The sequence below is a fragment of the Lissotriton vulgaris genome, chromosome 7 (genome assembly GCF_964263255.1).
Source record: "Lissotriton vulgaris chromosome 7, aLisVul1.2, whole genome shotgun sequence".
NCBI classification, from domain to species: Eukaryota; Metazoa; Chordata; class Amphibia; order Caudata; family Salamandridae; genus Lissotriton; species Lissotriton vulgaris.
This window is the reverse complement of record NC_141695.1, coordinates 615,149,491-615,170,782: the sequence shown is the minus strand read 5'-3', so window position 1 is coordinate 615,170,782 and position 21,292 is coordinate 615,149,491.

The following is a 21,292-nucleotide window of genomic DNA, read 5'->3' as shown; positions in this document are numbered from 1 at the left end:
TCTGTGTCCAGTGTCACATGGCTGACACAACATGTACGACAGGCACCCAGGTGATGTCCAGTAAACTGCCGCACTGGTTTTGGTATCCTACAATGCTGCTCCGAAAATTGGCGTGCGGCGGCCCGGGGGGGGGGGGGGGGGAGGCGGCGTGAACGGGCCTCCCCAGGTGGCGGCCATTCAGCTGTTTACCGCCCGCTCTTGCGACTACAGCGTCTCGCTCACCATGTAGTTGAGTTGTTCCCACTCTTGCGGTGCAGCGATAGGCGGCTGCCACATGACTCTTAAAATGGCGGACGGCTCTTCGGTTTTGGGCCTGGTCCACTGAAATGGTCCTGGGACACCTTGGAAGTCGGATGCTTGCCTGCTAGGGCTTGGGCTCCATTCTCGAAAAGCGTCCGCTCAGCCGTGAAGATTGTATAAAAGTCTTGGGGGCCCCCGACTCCCGCAGGCTTCCGGTGGGGAGCGGCTGCCATGATTGCTCGCGGAATGACCACGACGGAGCCACGAGATGGTGGTGCTCTCATGCTGACGCCAGCTTCAGTCTGAATGATCCAGAAACAAGGTGGGGCTTTCATCGTTTGGGAAAAAAAAATGTTCTAAACCAATGAAAAGTGTTATTTTTAGGTCATATGACCAAGCCTTCCATCTTTAGGAAACCAAAAGTAAAATGAACCAATGAAAAGTTTTATAAACAAGTCACATGACCTGTTATGCGACATAGGGCTACAAAAAGCGTAGAAAATCCGTTGGCACGTGAGGCGGCGTCAGTAGCGGACCGATGTGCGAATAGGCCGAAGGCAGCACAACGCGCCGAGATCCGGATGGCACCGAGGTGGTGTCCAGCAAATTGCCGCACTGGTGTGGCCATCCTACAATGCTGCGCCGAAAGACGGCGTGTCCAGCTGAATTGCGGTCACTGTTGCGGTACAGTGACTCGAACGCGCCGAGATCCGGATGGCGCCGAGGTGGTGTCCAGCAAATTGCCGTACTGGTGTGGCCATCCTACAATGCTGCGCCGAAAGACGGCGTGTTCAGCTGAGTTCCGGTCACTCTTCCGGCACAGTGACTCGAACGCGCTGAGATCCGGATGGCACCGAGGTGGTGTCCAGCAAGTGGCTGCACTGGTGTGGCCATCCTACAATGCTGCGCCGGAAGTCGGCGTGGGGTGCCCCGTTGGCTTATGAGGTGATGTCAGTAGTGGACTGATGTGTGAATAGGTCGGAACCAGCACAAGGCGCCAAGATCCGAATGGCAAGTCCTGGATGTTGAGTGCCTCAGTTGAGATTTCTGAGCAGTGCTTGTAGAACTGTCTGAAGCTTATTTGCACCTGCTGCAGCTTCACTAGGTCCGGCGGAACTTGTTGCTTTTTCCTTTCTGCTTCTTTTCCTACAATGCGTTTCTTCTGAAGACACGACCAGGTCCCTGAATGTGTGCAGGGGGACGCTATTGAATGAATGAACGCGCCGAGATCTGGATGGCACCGAGGTGGTATCCATCAAATTGCCGCACTGGTGTGTCCATCCTACAATGCTGCGCCGAAAGTCGGCGTGGGGTGCCCCGTTGGTTTATGAGGTGATGTCAGTAGCGGACCGATGTGTGAATAGGTCGGAACCAGCACAAGGCGCCCTGCACTGTTGAGCCTTTTTCAATGTCTGTTTTTTGTTCTTTCCCTTCCATCAAAAACAAAACAAAAATACAAGGCGCCAAGATCCGAATGGCAAGTCCTGGATGTTGAGTGCCTCAGTTGAGAGTTCTGAGCAGTGCTTGTAAGACTGTCTGAAGCTTATTTGCACCTGCTGCAGCTTCACTAGGTCCGGCGGAACTTTTTTCCTTTTCCTTTCTGCTTCTTTTCCTACAATGCGTTTCATCTGAAGACACGACCAGGTCCCTGAATGTGTGCAGGGGGACGCTATTGATTGAATGAAAATGGCGGCTTGACACAAAGCTGACTCAAGCGTTACTGTTGGTGCTATACAGACAAAAATTGGTTTTCAGTTTGTACATTCTTCAGGTTTTTTTTTCCATCCAAGTCTGATTGAGAGTTTGTAGAAAAATGGCTTCAGATTTTCCACATACTACTCTTCAACATTCTTCCTAAATGTAACAATGTGAAACTCACTAGGAGAACGGCTGTTTCTGTTTCCTTTCAAAATGCTGCCACCAATATTTTCTGAATGGAAGACATCATCTTGTAACATAAAGGGCCGAAAGGGGTTCTGGTCTGGCCGATGGTTGGTGGAGACATTTTGACTATATCTTGGACCTGCCCGGCCTCGCCCAAAATGGCGCCGGTATAAATGGGACTCGTAACTCTTTGCCCGCAAATGTATATCTAGAAAATGTTATTGTAAGTGGCCCTGTCGTATTTTAATTACAAAATGTACGTCCACCGATACCGCAACTGTTAGACACCTTTGTTCTTGTCACCTAATGGCCCGCTCGTTACGTTCTTCTACAGTGTAAATGTCTCCTCATCATATACGATTTGAGTTTGCTCCGTGGCCGGCCCACGTGGTTATAGGCCCGTATTTGTATACTGACATTTTCACAATAAAGGTTTTTAAAACAAAACACGGTAGTAGTATTTTCATTTGTAAAGTTTTTACTTTTAGTGACTGTTTTCGAATCAGTAAAAGGCAAGTGAAATAAAGCAGTCCAATTACATGACGGATAAAAGGTATAATATGTAGGAACGCAGTAAAGATAAATGGTCAAGGGCAGTTGTGTTTTTCATGTCTGCAACATAAAGTGATCGATAAGAATCTGATAATCAGGCGTATCGGCGACTAAGACAGCAGGCCGAATCTCTTTTACTCAACGGCTCCGTCATGGAAGGAAGAAACGCCCTTTTTCTCGAAAAAGGAATATATTTTACTTGCCAGACAGTTGTAAATTTTCCGGGAAAGTACATTAGCCTGGAATATTATAACATATGTTTGAAAAAAAAATATTGTTCGAAAATAATAAAAAGCGTAATTTTTAGGTCATATGACCAAGCTTTTCATCATTAAATTAACAAAAGTAAAATGAACCAATGAAAAGTTTTATTAACAAGTCACATGACCTGTTATGCTTACGTTACGCGCTGCGCGCCGCGCCTCGGATCACTTCCGGGTGCGCTAACGCGGCGTGTCATAAAACGCATTACGCGACAACGTAGGTCAAGAATATAGTCTAAATGTCTCCACCAACCAGCGTTCAGAACACAACCCCTTTCAGCAGTCCAAAAAGTTCTGTTAAATGACAACAGAGGGGACAGGCAACAAGAACCATCAGTCAAAGAGGGGAGGGCAAGTTCTTCTCTTCCGGGTCATGTTGGGGCGCTACCGGAACTGATCGAATTGGTAGTCTACAGTGTTTCTGGATGTTTCAGACTAAAGCTGGCGTCAGCATGAGACCACTACCATCTCGTAGCTCCGTCGTGGCCATTCCACGAGCAATCATGGCAGCCGCTCCCCACCAGAAGCCTGCGGGAGTCGGAGGCCCCCAAGACTTTTGTAGAATCTTCACGGCTGAGGGGACGCTTTTCGAGAATGGGATCCAAGCCCTAGCAGACAAGCGTCCGACTTCCAAGGTGTCCCAGGGCCATTTCAGTGGACCAGGCCCAAAACCGAAGAGCCGGCCGCCATTTTGAGAGTCCTGTGGCAGCCGCCTATCGCTGCACCGCTAGAGCGGGCGCATCTCAACTACATGGTGAGCGAGACGCTGTAGTCGCAAGAGCGGGCGGAAAACAGCTGAATGGCGGAAGAGGCACAGTGTAGCAAAAGCGGGCGGAATGGCAACTAAAACGATAAAGGGGCGCCTCACTACAGCTTGTCTTCAGGTCAAACGGATTGTGGGACAAGGTCCAGAATTGAAGAGTCATCAAAAGGCAAAAAGTACCGCCGGACCCCGGGAGCCGGCCGCCTATGTCGGGGGCGATCTCAGGCTACACCAGTGCTATAAGACTTGGGGAGGGTGTCGGAGCCAAGCGTCTTCTCCGAGTCCATGGCCATCACAGCGCCCCTCAGGGGCCTCCGTCAAGCTGTTTAGGAAGGTAACATATCATATTGTTTTCTAATGCAGTCAGGTCCACAAACGACACTCACTTACTTTGAGAATAGTGAAGCTGCAGTAGGAGGAAATAAGCTTCAGACAGTGTTACAAGCGCTGCTCAGAACTCTTAACTATGGCACCCAACATCCAGAACTTATGCTATTTGAGAATGGTAGTGACATCGAAGCATCTCGGGGACCAAAACCATTAACGTACTTTCACGTATGAAAATCTTACTTGGGGAGGGGGCAGGAGCGAAGCGCCCCCTCCCAGTCAGCGCCACCACACCGTATGTTGAAAATCTGAAGCCATCGTTCTACAAAGTCAACCAAACTTGGATTGAAAAATCTAGAAAAATGTACAAACTGAAAACCAGTTTTGGTCTGCATAGCATCAGTAACAACGCTTGAGTCAGCTTTGTGTCAAGCCGCCATTTTGATTCAACAAAGCACAGGCATTGAAAAAGGCTGAAATTCAGAACTCTAAACTATGGCACCCAACATCCAGGAGCTTGCTATCCGGATCTTGGAGCCTTGTGCTGTTTTCGATCTATTCACACATCGGTCCACTACTGACATCATCTTATAAACCAACGTTATGTAAATAGTTTTTTAATAAAATGTTTTACCCTATTTCTTTGCTGGTGTGTTGTCTATATTTTTAATATTTGCATAGGGTTTGTCATTATTTTGTGCGGGATGGGTGATGGAGCCGAGCTGTCTTGCAGCCCTCATGGTGTGGAGCTCAGTTCATCTCACTATTTTCGTATTTCTCAAGAAGGGTTGTTCCTAATATTTCTATTTTAGCGAGGTCAAAAAGAGATCCAATTAGTGGCCTACTGATTTTGCTCGATTACTTTTATTTTTTTACACGATTTTTCACTATCTGCAAAGACTAAACAGAGTATTGCGACTTTGTGCTTGTTTGTAAATAGAGAATGATCCAAAGAGAACCAATTCTAAAACAGTAAATGCTTGGACAACAATCAATCAAATGGAGAGACAAGGAGGTACGACGGATTACAACGGGGGTAAAGGCCTGCGTTAACTACCCTTCTGTATCTGCAAAGAGAGAGTACTAACAAAGGCAAAAGAGGGGAGGGGGGGGGGGCAGCGTTCAAAGCACATCAGCGTGCATAAATACGAAAATGTTTTTATCTATCACGTACTTGACATTTTAAAGCTTTTCATATTTGCTATTAAAAAACCAATGAAATTCACAGAAAAAACCATAGGTTATAGTGGATATATAGTTAGGAATTTGCATTTACAAAACCTTGAAAATTCAATGAAAAAACCATAGGTTATAGGCCATATATAGTTAGGAATTAGCATTTACAAAACCTTATTTTACTCGCATAAAACCATTGAAATTCCATATATAGTTAGCTAACTATAAGCGCTAACTATATATCGCGCACCCGCAATCCACTGCTGATGATGTCACATATTACATCATTCATGACATGGTCAGTGACATCACTGATGACATCACTGATGACATCTCAAATGACATCACTGATGACAACTCAAATGATATCAATGATGACATCTCAAATGACATCACTGATGACAACTCAAATGACATCACTGATGACATCTCATTTGTCATCACTGATCACATCACTCATGTGATAATACAATGAACCTCTTCAGACTCTAATATAACCTTACATACACTCAGTATAAACAGACACTCACAGACTGTCACTCATCCATGGACTTACTCACACACCTAGTCAGTCATGCAAAGAATCAATCACACCTCCATTTCCTCAACTATACAGTTATACACATCTTACTTATTCAAACATATAATAACACATATTTACTCTCTTCTATAATCCCTGATACAAGCTCACAGTGATCGATACAGCCACTCACACATTCACTGGCTCTTATGTTCAGTTATTTATATATCTCAACTCTCACATGTATTGTGTTTTACATACGTACTTACTTGCACATGTAGCAATGAGAAATCCATTCACTCACCAACACACCCATGCACAGTCAACCGCTCATATAGCTGTTTCCACATGCACTCTTGAACTCATACTCCTAGTGAATCAACTGCTTACACATCTATGCACAGAGTCACGCACCTCCCAGCCACCCACACACACACTCAGCCTCCCATTCAAATATTTGGGCAACCAATCAATAACCCATATGGCTACTCTTATAGCTACTGATCAACACATGCAGCAGCTTACACAACAACAAACATACTGATGCACGAATTAAGACAGTTTAGTCACTAACCCATGTACTCAGTGAGACACATTTAATCACTCACTCATACAGTCAGTCATGCACCTACTAAATTCTTCATCCAGACACTTATACATCCACTCATTCTTCAATATGTGAAACATATTTTAACTTTACAGAAACATACAGTCACTGGATGTTGTAATCAGTGATGTCATCAGTGATGTCACTGACCATGTCATGAATGATGTAATATGTGACATCATCAGCAGTGGATTGCGGGTGCGCGATATATAGTTAGCGCTTATAGTTAGCTAACTATATATGGAATTTCAATGGTTTTATGCGAGTAAAATAAGGTTTTGTAAATGCTAATTCCTAACTATATATGGCCTATAACCTATGGTTTTTTCATTGAATTTTCAAGGTTTTGTAAATGCAAATTCCTAACTATATATCCACTATAACCTATGTTTTTTTCTGTGAATATATATATATATTATTTTTTTCACATATAAGAGCAGATGTACTTCAAACAGATTAGTATTCACCATAAAATCAATACAGATTAAACTGCACTGGCAATGCAGGCAGCAGCATGACACATTTATAGGACTTACACTAGTTGATTAATGCAGCATACATAAGTTGTCTGGTTCTATCCACTAGAGGGTGTCCGTAGCACAGTAGAGGTTCATCTGTGCATCGGCTACCCACCATTGTGTAGACTCCATCGCCCTCAACCTCAGTGCACAGGCGTCCCTTCCCTGTCGTCGCTGTCCCCTGTCTGCAGCATATAGGTCTGTAAAGATCCCCAAATATCCTTAGGTCTGGACTTCACAGGCTGTGTTTCTGCATAAATCTTACCCTGTTCCTGACAGTACAATACATCCTGTAGCCAATCCTTAAACTTTGGGGCCCTCCCTCTTCCCCATCTACAAGCAATTCGTCTCTCCGTTAGTAACAATGCAACATTCATAAATTTTCTATAGGTTTTAGGCATCTGTGCCTCCCAACAGCAACACCAACGGGTCTTTGGTAAGGGTAGTGTTTAGCATTTCCTCCAGAGCTCTATGTACTTGTGTCCAATATTGCTCAACTTGGGGATATTCCCATGAAAGATAGAGGAATCCAGCTCCTGGCCTTTTGCTTCTCTCACAGCAATCACTATCAGCCAGATTGTACCTATATTTGTGTGCAGGGGTATAATATATCCTATGTAGGAACTTATAGTGTATAATTTTAAAGCAGCAGCTCGATGTTATGGTACCTGTAAGGTCACAACAATATTGCCACTGATCAGCAGTCACCTCTCTCTCTAGATCCTCGCTCCAGTGTCCCCTGGATGATCCCTCTACCGTTGGTGTGTGCAACCGCAAGCTACTGTATATGTGCGACACCAAATGTGCCCCATCTACACTATTCAATGCAGTGTGCAACGGTCCCACACACTCTGGTTCTTTGGGGTAGTAGCACCTTCATACCCTCCCGCAGCCTAATATAGTAGAATATCTCCAATGGATTGGGTGTAGTATTCCCAAACAACAACTCATATGATCTAAATTCACCATTTATAAATAGATCCCCCTAGTAGTTATTTGCAGATGTCGGCACATATTTTGGAACCCAGTTTCCTGCAGCAGAGCCATCCTGGGGTGATAGGCAAGAGGCATACGTGGTGCATATAAGAACGTGACCCCCAGAGTACGGGAGATCCTCTGCCACGCATCCATTGTAGTTGTCACCGTAGTTGACGGTATATCCAGTGCTGCGATGAGGGCATAAACCACCCCATTCAAGGGAATAGGGCGAGCTATCCACTCTTCCACAGCTATTTGCGGCATGAAGGGAGTGGGTTTAACCTATGGAACAAATAATGGGCTTGCGCGCAAAAGTGCCTTAAAATCTGGTATATCGTACCCGCCCTTATCATATGGTGGCGTCATAACAGTCCATTTCAACCGCAGTTGACGACCCCAGACCAGCCTAATCAATTCTGTACGTAGCGTTTTAAAGAAATAGGCCCCTGGGTAATAAGGAATATTAAGGAAGTAATATAAAAACCTAGGTAAAATAACCATCTTAATGAGTGACACTCTGCCAGCCATGGACAGCGGGAGTGCAATCTATCTCGTGACACTGCTCCTCAGTTTCATAATCACTGTGCCATAGTTTAGCCTCAGCGTTTCCTCCCGGTTCTTTGAGATCTTTATCCCGAGATACTTCAGGTCTGTGCTACACCACTCCAGGGGGTAGTCCAGCGGAAATTCCGACACCGCCGACGTTAGAGGATAAAATTGCGACTTTCCCCAATTTATCGTCACTCCAGATAATCCACCAAAGACCACAAATTCACGCAATAAATCATTCAGCCTAGCCTGGGGCTCTGTGACATACAGCGTGACATCGTCGGCATAGAGCTACACCGAGATTTGGCGCTGCAGGCATCGGAAAGCACTATCGCGATGCAATTGCCGCATCCGACAAGCTAGCGGTTCTATTGCAATCGCAAAGAGGAGTGGGGACAATGGGCATCCCTGCCTCGTACCCCTCGTTATTGCCATCGGATCCGACAAGTGTCAATTTATTAGAATTTTGGCCGTGGGTTCAGTATATAACAGCTGTATCCATGCTAGAAACGCCGTTGGAAATCCCATCTTCTGCAGCACAGTGAAGAGATAGCGCCACTCAAACGCTTTAGATGCATCCAAAAAGACCACAGCGAGGGGAAAGTGTGGGGCCACCGTTTGTATAAGCGAGAAGAGGGTACGCAGATTATGCGAAGTCGCTCTAGTGGGGACGAAACCCGACTGGTCCGGTAATATTATCTTCGTCATGAGGAGGGAGAGCCGGGTGGCCAGAACTTTGGCCAGGATCTACGCGTCACAATTGATCAGTGACAATGGCCTATAGGAATCACAGGACCTAGGGTCCTTATCCGGTTTTAGCAAGGACGTGATTACCACTTCACGCATTGACCCGGGCAACATTGCACAGTCTGGGGAGTCTTCAAACACTTCCTTAAGAACCGGGGCCATTATGTTTATATAACACTTATAGAATTCCGCTGGTATGCCATCAAGGCCAGGAACCTTCCCATTGCTCAGGGACATGATAGCATCTCTAATTTCATCTAGTTCCAGGGGCGCACTCAGAAACTTCCTATGTATATCGCTTAGCCAGCACAGTGCTACGTCTCTCAGGAACCCATTCAAATCTATGTCCCTCGAACCTTTTGTGATATAGAGGCGCTCATAATGTGTCTTAAATGCTCCTACAATGTCATCATTTGCTCTATGAATTTCTCCCTCAGGAGTCTCGATTTCCATAATGATATTACTGTGATATCGTTTCAAATTTGTTTTTTCTTGTTAAAACTGTATAATTGTAAAATATTGTGTAAATGTGTATCTATTTTTGCCAAAAAATTAAAATTCTTATAAAAAAACAATTAAAAACAAGAGTAATAGGTATAAATAAAAGTACCTTACCAAGTTTCATAAAGTTGTACTTGGTTTCTATCGATTAAGGTCCATATTAAGATAAGAGGGTTTGGGCATCTTTTTTGTTTTTGACAGTTTATATGGTCCAGCCCCCTCCCTCAGTCCCGCCAAGGACCTAACTCCTTTGCTTCTTAGGGTAACACGGCACAGCTAGGGATCAGCAAGGACGGAGAGTAGAGTCCTGGAAATGTCCCACAGCTACAACAGGCACTGCAGCGGCGTGCAAATCCAAAGTCCCTCACAGAGTATGTATAGCCACAGCCTGAAGCGCAGTTATCTGCAGGCCGATGCAAGGCCCTCCAGCCCCTTGGGAAATGTAATATCAGCGGTAGCGTGCCCCCGTACCTGCGACACCAGCTGGCTTCCAATCTTCCCAAAAAGTACTGCGATAGGCCCCCGTTGGCCTCAGTCTATGCTTGCTCTCTCAGATGCGGTGTTTCTGCACTCAGCATATTGTAATCGGCTCTAATCCCCGGCAGGCTGCCGCTCGAATGTAACGTCGTAGCCGCCACAGGCAGGGGGGTCTATATCCCGCGTGGCGAGCCGCAGACTTTCCTGCCAGTCGACTCCGCTCACCCAGACAGCCAGTGTGAGATGTGAAGTTGTTATATAATTATGGATTTACAATAAAAATTTGGAAGAAAACGACTTGGCTTGGATCTCTGAATTTGGAGCTTTGTGAAAATATTGGACATTACATATCTATGATTGTGGACTAACGTAAGATAGATCAACTGGTCTTGACAGAATCTGAACACAGATCTAGGACTTCCTAGAATATATATTAATTGGACATTAGGTGGAGTGCTGAGTGGCCTGCTCTCATTTTTTTCATATGTCAATTGGGATTGTACTCCTTGTATTTTATTTGTACATTTATAAGCTGTTTATGTACAGGATGTTTAATACATGCTAAATGGTGCTATTGACTAAAATCAATAAAATTTGTGTTAACAAAAAAAAGGCTCCACTCTAAATGCAATTATCATTAATGATGAACTTGTCTCACTTAGATCCATCTTACCCATTGACTGGTCCAACCACCATCTCATACTGCTCATTATTAATATCCACCTCCGATCCTACCCAACCTTATCAGATAAACCTAAGCACTGGAATAGGTACATCAAACCAGTCACAATAATTGAACTGGAATCCAAAATTGGTGCCCAACTACAGGTGCCTCTCACTTATACTGTTAATGACCTTACTCACCACTAAATACTATGATGGCAGAAGTTCTCGACTGAGTGACACTGCTCAAACTAAAACAATCAAAATCAATCCAATATAAATCTTGATTCAACTTTGATCTTAACACTGAGAGGAGACAACTCAGACATGCTGAAAGGGTATGGAGACAGATCCCCTCGACAATGCACGTAGCATTACTAAGAGCTGCACAGCTTTCTTATGAGAAACACACTTTTAGAGAAAACCAACTTGCAACCAACTTGACCGCGCTAAGAATAGACCCAGGGAGCTTTTCAACGTAGTTAAACGACAAACCATCCATACATGCCCACACAAGATAACAGTCTCCAAAGAACACTGTGAAGACATTGCCAGCTTTTTTACTGATAAAGTCACCAAAATGGAGCAATCCTTCACCCAAGGCTCAAACCTGCCACCCAGCCTAACTTTCCCCACTGACGCACTTCAATCCGAGGTAGCCTCACCGCCAGAGCTAACAGATGTCCAAATGGCTCTAAATAAACCTAGTACCAACCATGATCTCACACAACTGAAAAACAAGGCCAATTGGTCTGACTTTAAACCCAATATTGAAAATGAAGTCTTCAATATCATTGCTAACTTAAAGCCCACTTCCCGCTCTACGAATTCCCTCCCTTCCACAATAACACAACATCTCAATCCCATCATTGTCACGTTCTGGACAAAAATCATCAATACATCTCTTGCCTCTGAATGTGTTCCTGACTCCATCAAACTAGGACAAATCTCACCCATACTCAAAAATCCAGGGGCAGCCCTTAATAATCTTAATAACCTTAGACCCATCTCCAACTTTCCATTCCTAGCCAAAACTACGGAGAAATGCGTCCTACAACAACTTAACCAAAATGTATGTGAATTCAACTTCCATGACACCTTCAGATCAGGATTTAGGCAAGGCTGTAACACAGAAACTGCCATGCTCAATATCTCAGATGATATCCACAAATCCTTAGACGAAGGTGACACATGTCTATTTATTCTACCGGATTTTTCAGCTGCGTTTTATACTGTAAATCACTCAGCATTATTTAAAGCACTGAAACTCTGCTCTGGTATCATTGGTATTGTCCTAAAATGGATCACATCTTACCCCAACGTTTAATTCTCTCCCCTTCACTTTTCAATCTCTTCATGGAACCGTTTACAATCATCCTAAAGCAAGCATGGGTCAAATATCACCTATATGCAGATGACACTCAACTCTACTACAAAATCAAATCACCCAGTGATGTCCTGCATCTCAATGCTACTCTAATCCAGATACAAACTTGGTTTAATGCCAACCACTTAAAGTTAAACCCCAACAAAACTGAAATAATTCTATTCTCCTCTAAAAGTAAACATCTCCCAATTCAAGACTGGCTAAAGAATCCAGATGCTCTGCATTGCTCACTCACTCTGTCCAAACCTGTAACGTCCCTAGGCATCACCCTGGGCAAAAACATGTCAATGAAGGATCACATCCGAAAATGTGCCAAAGGAGTGCTTTACACACTAAAATACCTCAAGAAAATTAAACCATTTATTCCCCCTGATGATTTCAAGATAATTGTACAATTGCTAGTTCTGTCTAAAATGGACTATGGGAACGCCATCTTCACTGGGATGCCGAAAACTCACCTCACCTCCCTAAGATAAATCCTAAACATGGCATCCCGGCTCATAACAGGTGTTAAGCGGTTTGAACACATCACACCAGCCCTCAAGATCCTTGACTGGTTTCCCATCGAAGGAGGATGACTGCTTTCGTCACCCACAAAGCCCTGCACACACATACCCCCAACTACCTAGACAACAAACTTACAAAAGCAGGAATAATGAGAACTTTGAGAAGCGCCTACTTACATCTTCTCATCCCACCCAAATTGAAAAGGAATTTTACCATGACTTGGTCTTTTTTCTGGAAATGCACCTAGGATACGGAACTTACTCCCCAGATATCTCCGATGCAACACCTCCTTCTACTCTTTCAAAAGGGACCTGAAACTCCTTCTCCTCAACAAATACATTAACATGCATGATAACTAAACCGTGTTCCAATAGCTCACTCTGCCCATGACTTGACCCTTTATGGCATTCGGTTGTCTGATTGCTTCAGCTATCCAATATGTAATTTACTCCCTTAATTCATGCTTTTCTAATTGTCCTCATACTGTAACCTACCTAATTGCCTAACGTCTCTTTTTCTCTATTTTTGCTAATACTTGAACCTATTTATATCACATTTTATGTAAACCTATGTTATTTTATTCTATGTTATTCTTTATTTTTTATGTAAAGCGCTCTGTTACCTGCGGGTCTAGCCAGCGCTATATGAAACGTCATAAATAAAAAAGAAAAAAAATCCTTGCCTTTAATGAAATCACAATTCTCTATAAAGTTAGCCTCCAGAAATTGACATTTTATGGCGAGACAGGAGGCTAACAGTATGCATGTTCATAGTCACTTAGGAACAAATCTTTTTTATTAATTTTTAATGGCACTTCACTGAATCTAAACAGCCGATCGCCTACAACCACGGGGGCCGGCAGCTATGGAAGGATGCTCAAAGTATATATGTACATAGATAGCTACAATGCCTACATCCTGGAGGTTGGCAGCGCTAATGAACATGCTTGATATATGAAAAGAAACGAAAACCAGCAAAGGCAAGTGCTGGCCCGAAAACAGGAACCCGGGTAAGGAAAGGCAACTCCACCCTCCCTCCCCCTGAAAAGATAAGAGGGGAAAAGCAAAAGGGGGCCCGTACCATGCTCCCTAAGGTGCTAGAAAGTGACCCGACTCCACCCACCCGGCTCAATCCAGATCCACCTGCCATCCCCGGTGTGGAGCACTCTATTCCTGAGTGTGTGGGATCAGCTGAAGGACTTGCAAGAGTTTGGGGCAAGTGACTTCACGGAGGTCGTTTGATAATAACTCAATGAAGGGAGCCCATAGTTCTGCATATTTCTCGCCTTCCTGGTCCTGCACCAGAGAGAGGCGTTCCATAGCAAGGGTCATCCATAGTCTATGAAGCCATGTTGTATGTTCCGGGATGGTAGCAGTGCCCCAGTTTACCAGAATTGCTTGACGTGCGGCGAGAAGCACTAGTGCCATCTGCCTGCCTCGCAATGACCGCAACAGGAAGGTTATTGGGTTTGAGTGTCCTAGTAGAGTGTAGGCTGGGAAGCGAGGAATCTGTCTCGAATGCCGCATCAGTATCATTGAGTACCTGCTCCCAGAATCTCTCCAGCCTCGGACAGTGCCATAGAAGATGTGCAAGGGAGCCCATCATGCCGCAACCACGCCAGCAGTCCTCTGTATGGTTCTTATCCCATTGATGGGTACAAGCAGGCGTGAGGTACCAATAAGATGCTATCTTATACGCAGACTCGGCTCCAGCAGTATTATATGCCATATGATGAGCTCTGTAATGGATATTGTCCCACTCTTTGTCCGTAAGATCCCGCCCTAGTTCCGCCTCCCAGTGGAGTTGGCCCCTCGAGTGATTTCCTTTCTGGAGTGGCGCAAGGAGAACATAGAGTTCCGCTATAAGGTGTTTATTGTCTTTCTGGTTCGCTGTCCAGTTCTCGAAAGGTGTAAGTTTGTGAGAAACATGTGGTAAACATGCCCCCGGAGGTGGCCCAGTGCTTTAGTTGGAGGTAATAAAACTCGGCAGTGCGTGGACGGCTGATGTCCTGATACACCCTCTCCAAGGGAATGATGCCATCAAGATCAGGTGGCACAAGCGTTTACAGCCCTCTTCGTGCCATCGCTGAGCGACCTCAGACCTACATCCTGGGGGGAAGTCAGGGTTATCAACCATCGGTGTCATTGGAGAGGGAAATGTTGTTAGGCCTCTCGAGAGCGCCACATCATCCCACACCTTCATTGTCCCCGCCGTGACTGGAGAGGAGTAAAGACCCCACGCTCGCGATCGACATGGGAGCCAGATCTCCTGCCAGATATTCGCCCCAGCTACCGCCTGATCCGTGAAGGTGCAGTGCTTCTCGGAGACGGGTCGATTCCATTCCAGTACAAATTGGAGGTGGGCGGCCTGGAGGTATCTATGGACCAAAGGTAGATTTATCCCGCCCTCGCTTTTAGGACGCAACAGTTGTGCTACAGAGAGGCGCGCCTTCTTGTTGCCCCATATGAATTTTTTCAGGGCCAGCTGCAGAGCCCGGATCACTGTGGGATGAGGTAAGAGATGCAGAGTCTGGAACAGATACAAGAACTTCGACAAGATCGTCATCTCAACCACAGCAATGCGCCCAAACCAGGACAAATTAAGCCTGGTCCAGCCATCTAAGGCCTTCTTGGTCTGGTCCACCAGTGTCGAATAGTTCAGCTCTAAAGTGCGTGGGAACAAGGAGGTGAGGTAGATGCCCAAATAGGGCATTGAGTCACTAGACCAGTGTAGAGGAAGGCTCTAACAGAGGGCATCTACCTGTGCCTAGGGCAAGGACAGGTTGAGCACCTGTGATTTATTAAGATTAACTTTAAAGCCGAAGATTTGTCTGAAGGACTCCAATTCCCTTGTCATGCAAGGAGGGACTGGAGAGGCTCAGCCAGGGATAGGATGACATTGTCTGCATAGAGGCTTACTTTATGAGTATCACCCCCAAATCGAAGACCCTGGATGCCCGGGTGGTCTCGGATTCTCTAGGCGAGGGGCTCCATGTACAGGGCAAATAGGAGGGGCAAGAGTGGAGGCCCTTGCCTCGTGCCCCTAGCAATTGCAAAGGGGGTCAAGGATATTCCATTCATGCTGACAAACACCAGAGGGGCTTGGTAAATGCATTGCACCCATTGTACGAAGTGGGGTCCAAACCCGAAGCCCCGCAAAGTGTCAAATAAATATTTCCAGTTCATCCTGTCGAACACTTTTTCGGGGTTGACGGAGAACAGCAAGCCTTCCACCTGTGAGCGATGGACACTATCCATGCGATGTAGAAGGCATTTTGTATTGTCGCTACCCTGGCGAGTAGGGATGAACCCCGCAGCTCCCTACAGAATGTTTTATAAAACAGGGCTGGGTAGCCGTCGTGACCCCGGGATTTGTTTAGCTTTAGCGACGAAATGGCTGAGATAACCTCCTCTAACCGGATGGGGTCTTCGAGCCGCTCCGCCTGCACTTTAGAGAGGCAGGTAAATTTACTGGACTCTAGAAAGCGCCTTCACCATGGGACCCACCCACGTCCTCGCTATAGAAAGATTTGTAAAATTGTCTAAACTCCTCCACAATTTGGGAATCCAAGTGGACCTCCTCGCCTGTGGACTGCTTCAAGGAGGAGATGGTTACAGGCACGGCTTTGGCACGTATTCTCTGCGCGATCATCCTCCCACACCTATCACTACCTAGATAGAACTTGTGACGGAGGCGCAGCAGCGTATATTCCGCCCTATCAAGGTCAATGCATTTTAGGAGCATTCGCTAGTTCTCCAAAGACCATCAGACCCTCGGGCCCCGTGTGTTTATGTATTGCCTCTAACTCTGCTACCCGAGTTCTAGACTCTGACGGGCTTCCTTACGCTAATTGTTGTCAGCTGAGGAGATCGCTATGGGTTCGACACGTATCACCACTTTGAGAGTTTTCCAGACAGTTGCTAAAGAGGTATCCCCAGTGTCATTGTGCTGGAGGTAGTCTGTGAGCTTCAAGCGCACGCTCTCTACAATGCTAGGCGAGTGTAAGAGTCCCACCCTCAACCTGGTGGGGGCAGATCTAATTCCTTCCGGTCGGATGCGAACAGAGGTCGGAGCGTGGTCAGAAAGGGAACAGGTGCCTATAGCCGCTTCACTAACTCTGGGTAGGAGCTTATGGGAGACCGGGAGCAGATTAAACGTGCATAGGTTTTGTGAGCTGCAGAGTAATGGGAGAAGTCCTGAGCTGTCGGGTGTTTCAGGCGCCACACATCGTGAAGCCCATTGTCGGCCAGCCATCATTTGCCTTCTGAGGAGAGGGCACCCACCTGAGCGTATCGCTGGCCGGACCAATCGAGGTCATTGTCCATAATCAGGTTCAGTTCTCCACCCACCACTACCGCAGAATCAGCGGAGGCCAGGCCTTCAGCTACATGTCGAAGTAAAAATGGCTTTTGGTGTGAGTTAGGTGCGTAAATATTTATTAGAGTAAGAGGCGTGGCCCCCTATTGTATCCGAAGTGCAAGGACCCTGCCCTTGGATTCATAAAAAGTGGAGAGGACCTTACCCTCAAACTTTGCCCCCAGGAGAATGGTCACCCTGTTTTTTTTACTGTGCTAGAGGACCAGTATTGACACGGGAAACGCCGCGTGCACATGCGATTAGTGTCCTTAGATACAAAGTGGGTCTCCTGTAGCAGACAAATATTCCCCTCGAAGTGCTCTAGTAAAGAAAGGATAGCCGTGCTCTTTACAGGGTGGTTTATGTTCCAAACATTAAGATTTATGATCTTCAGGTCCTTAACCATTCAGAAAGGGGGTGTGTATGCGATGCACAGACTTGTCAGGCCGTGTGAAGCGCTGGAGGAAAGCCTGAGCGGGCAAGGGCCAGTGAGTAGGAAACATAAGGACATGTCCTGGTGCGGGAACCCAACAAAAGAGAACAACAAAAAACACAAATAAGCAAACAGCCTGTTGTGATTCAGCAACATAAACCCCCACCTCCCCCAACTAGTGAAAGTTGAGCCAGACAAAAGTTTGTCAACAGACGGAAGACCATGGAGGTTGTGTCTCGCTGGCAAAGTCAAACAACAAGATACCTTATCCATCCAGAGCAGCAGACGTACCACTCTGTGGGAAGATATGAACTGTTCCTGTATGCCTCTCGGCCGCCGATCAATTACTCCATCTCGGGCTCGCCTTACCATTCATGTCAAGGGGAGATCGGACGATCAATTGGCTGACTCAGCGAAGAAAGCACTGCTTCTCTCTCTTTGTCCATCATCACTGGATCTGGACGCAGTCCCGTGGTAGACCTGCCAATGTGTTGCCAGCGTGGAGGTCGGCACGATGGGCATCTCTAGAACCCTGATCATGTCTCGGGACGTGGGGGCCTCAAGCTCCAAGACCTGCATTGCTTTCTTGAGGGAACGAATCTGGCGCAGCCTACCCTGATGTTTAAAGATGATGCGGAAAGGGTGCCCCCACGAATATGGTATTCCTTTCTCTCGCAGGTGGGAGATCACCTCTTGAAATTCTCTCCTTTTGAACAAGGTGGACGCTGCCACGGCTTGAGATAAAGCGGGAGTGTGTCCTTTGAACTGGATAGGTTGGGACTCACGGGCCCTGCAAATTATCAACTCCTTCAACTGGAACTCGTGCACACACACAAGAATGTCTGGTGGTGGGGCCTTATTTCCTCCGGGTAGGCCCACTCGATGCACCTGGTCCATCTGAATCTCTTTGAATTTGAATTTGAATTTAAAATACTTGTAAAGCGCTACATTCACCATGCGGTTTCTTGGCGTTATGGAGGCTAAAATAGCAGAGGAGAGGCAGTAGGTGCTGGTGCAAATAAAGAGAAATATGAGGACAATTTACAGAGGGAAGGCCTGATTGAATGGGAAAGTTTTGAGGTCTTCACGGAAAAGAGGGTAGTGCTTAGCCAACCGTAGGTGGTCGGGGAGGGAGTTCCACAAAGAGGGTGCCAAAAAAGAGAAGTTTTTGCGCTTGTAGCAGGGTACCTGCAGAAGTGATTGAGATGATGAACGAAGCTCTCTAGCGGGGATATACTCCCTTATCAAAGAGGCAATGAAGGCGGGAGCTGAGCCCTGGCGCACCTGGAAGACCATACAACCTGTTTTGAAAAGGGATCGCTCCCTGACAGGCAGCCAGTGGAGCGCCTTCAATAAAGGGGTTGAGTGGTGAGAGCGGGAAAGGCCGTACACTAATCGGGCGCCTGGTTTTGGACCAGTTGGAGCTTCTGTAGGCTGTACGCCGGAATGCCGTTGTACAGGGCATTAGCGTAATCCAGCCGGGAGATCACCAAGGCGGACATGATCAGTTTAAGTGCCAGGGGAGAAAAGAAGCGAGAAACAGCGCGAATAGTGCGAAGAGTAAGAAAGCAGGAAGAAACAACAGAGCTAATTTGTGAGTGGAGGGTAAGATGATTGTTAATTTTGATGCCTAAGGTCTTGACTGAGGGAGAGGGAGTGGGAGGGGGACCAAAGGAAGAAGGCCAAAATAAAGAGTTCCAGGGACTGGAAGAACCACCCAGGAGAACCAAATCAGTTTTATCCGGGTTCAACTTCAGATGGTTGTGGTTCATCCAGTCCCTAATAAAAATCATAGTGGTCTGAAAGTTGGAAATAGAATGGGAAGAAGAAGATAGATTAAAGATGAGCTGGAGGTCATCCGCATAGTTATAAACGGTGACCTCCAGCTGCTGGAGCGCAAAGATTAGGGGATAGATATAAAGATTGAACAAAAGAGGAGAGAGAGAAGAACCCTGGGGAACACCACATGTGACCTTAAGTGGGGTGGCCGAGAAATCCCCCAACCAGACCGCCTGGGTGCGGTCCCTCAGGAAGGACGATAGCCAGACCAAGGCCGAGCCCCCGATTCCTGCCGCTCTGACACCTGAAAGCAAGATGGAATGGTCCACCGTGTCAAAAGCGGCGGAGAGATCGAGGAGCACCAGGGCCTGGTGTTTGTTTTGGTCCATGCCCTCCCTGAGGTTGTCCAGGACCGACACCACAACGGACTCGGTAGAGTGCCTAGGCCGGAAGCCTGCCTGGCGAGACGCTAGGCCCCCATTCACTTCTACATGGGCGCTGAGTACCGATGTTACGTGGCGCTCAAGCACCTTGCCCAAATAGGGCAACAGTGAAATAGGGCGATAATTAACTGGGGCGGAAGGATCCGCACCAGGCTTCTTCAGGATAGGCACTATTGTGGCAGATTTAAGTGCTGGGATCACAACCCCCTGGGCGAGGGAACTGTTAAGAAAAGTAATCAGGGGCTTAGTGCAGACAGAGTAAATCTGTTGGAGAATACGGGCCGGGCAAATGTCCGCCGGGGAGCCTGACTTTACTTTAGGAAGTATTGCCAAGAACACTTCTTCGGTGAGAGGGGGGATCGAAGAAAGGCAGCACTGGGCAGTCGGGGGAAGGGGTTCAACAAAAGTAAGGGAGGGGAGTAAAATATTGGCTTTGATGTTAATATTTTTTTCCAAAAAATAAGAATTCAAAGAGTCACATAAGGACTGGGTAGGGGGAGGTTTAAGTGTAGCCCTGTCAGAGAAGGCCAGGTCGTGAATAATTGTGAAAATCTCCCTGGGTTTATTCTCCGCCACCAAAATTTTTGCTGAGAAGTAGGCAGTTTTGGCGCCTTATATGGCTCTTTTATAGTCACCTAATAATGTGGTGTAGTGGGTTTTCAGTAAAGGACAATAGTCCCTTCTCCATTGCCTCTCAGCCCGCTGAAGGGTCAGCTTTTTTGCCTTCAGATCTTCACTGAACCACCGATTTGACTCCTTAGGCCGTCTAGTTGAAATCCGACGTAGGGGGGCTACCGAGTCACAGCCTCCAGCAAGCCAGGTGTTAATGGAGGTGGCTTGAGATGAGGAAGATAAGCCCGCCAGGTTAGGTGAAGAGTTCAGGAGGGAAGATGATAACAGAGGGAGGTCGACACGGTTCCAATTCCGCGCCCAGGTGTTTTTAGCAAGCAGGACCTTTGCTTCGGGGTTAAGGTGGAGGGAGAAGGAGATTAGACCGTGATCTGACCAGGGACATGGGGACACGGACATAGAAGAAACGGAAATATTAAGAGACCAAACCTGGTCTAGCACATGTCCGTTTATGTGCGTGGGGACTTGTATGTGAGAAACAAAATTCAGGGATTGAAGTGATTCTGTAAACTGCTTAGAGGAAGTGCACTCAAGGGGATCCGTGGGCCAATAATTAAAGTTTAATCTTTAGTGTCATCCTCTCCCAGGACCTGTCGGAAGAGCGCCAGCACATAGGCACGGAGATCCTCCTCCTCCGCCTTCCATGGAACTCCTCGGATTCGAACATTGTTTCGTTGAGAACGGGTCTTGAGGTCTTCAGCGTGTGCCTGTAGGTCAAGATGTTGTTCCTGCAGTCGGAGAAGGTCTTGCTGTAGCATATGGATATCCTCGTCCCTGTTCGTGTCCTTATCCTCCAAGGAGGCTTCACAGTCGCCTCATCTAAATCGCGTCGGAGCTCCTTCAAATCTGCAGTTAACTGGCCCTTCAGTTCCTGGATGTCCTCTTTCAAGGAGGAGAACAGTTCCGAGATGAAGGCCTTAGTGGCCGGGCCATCGCCACCATCTCCTGCGTCCTGCTGTTTATCCTCTGCAGGCGTGGGGTTTGCCATACCC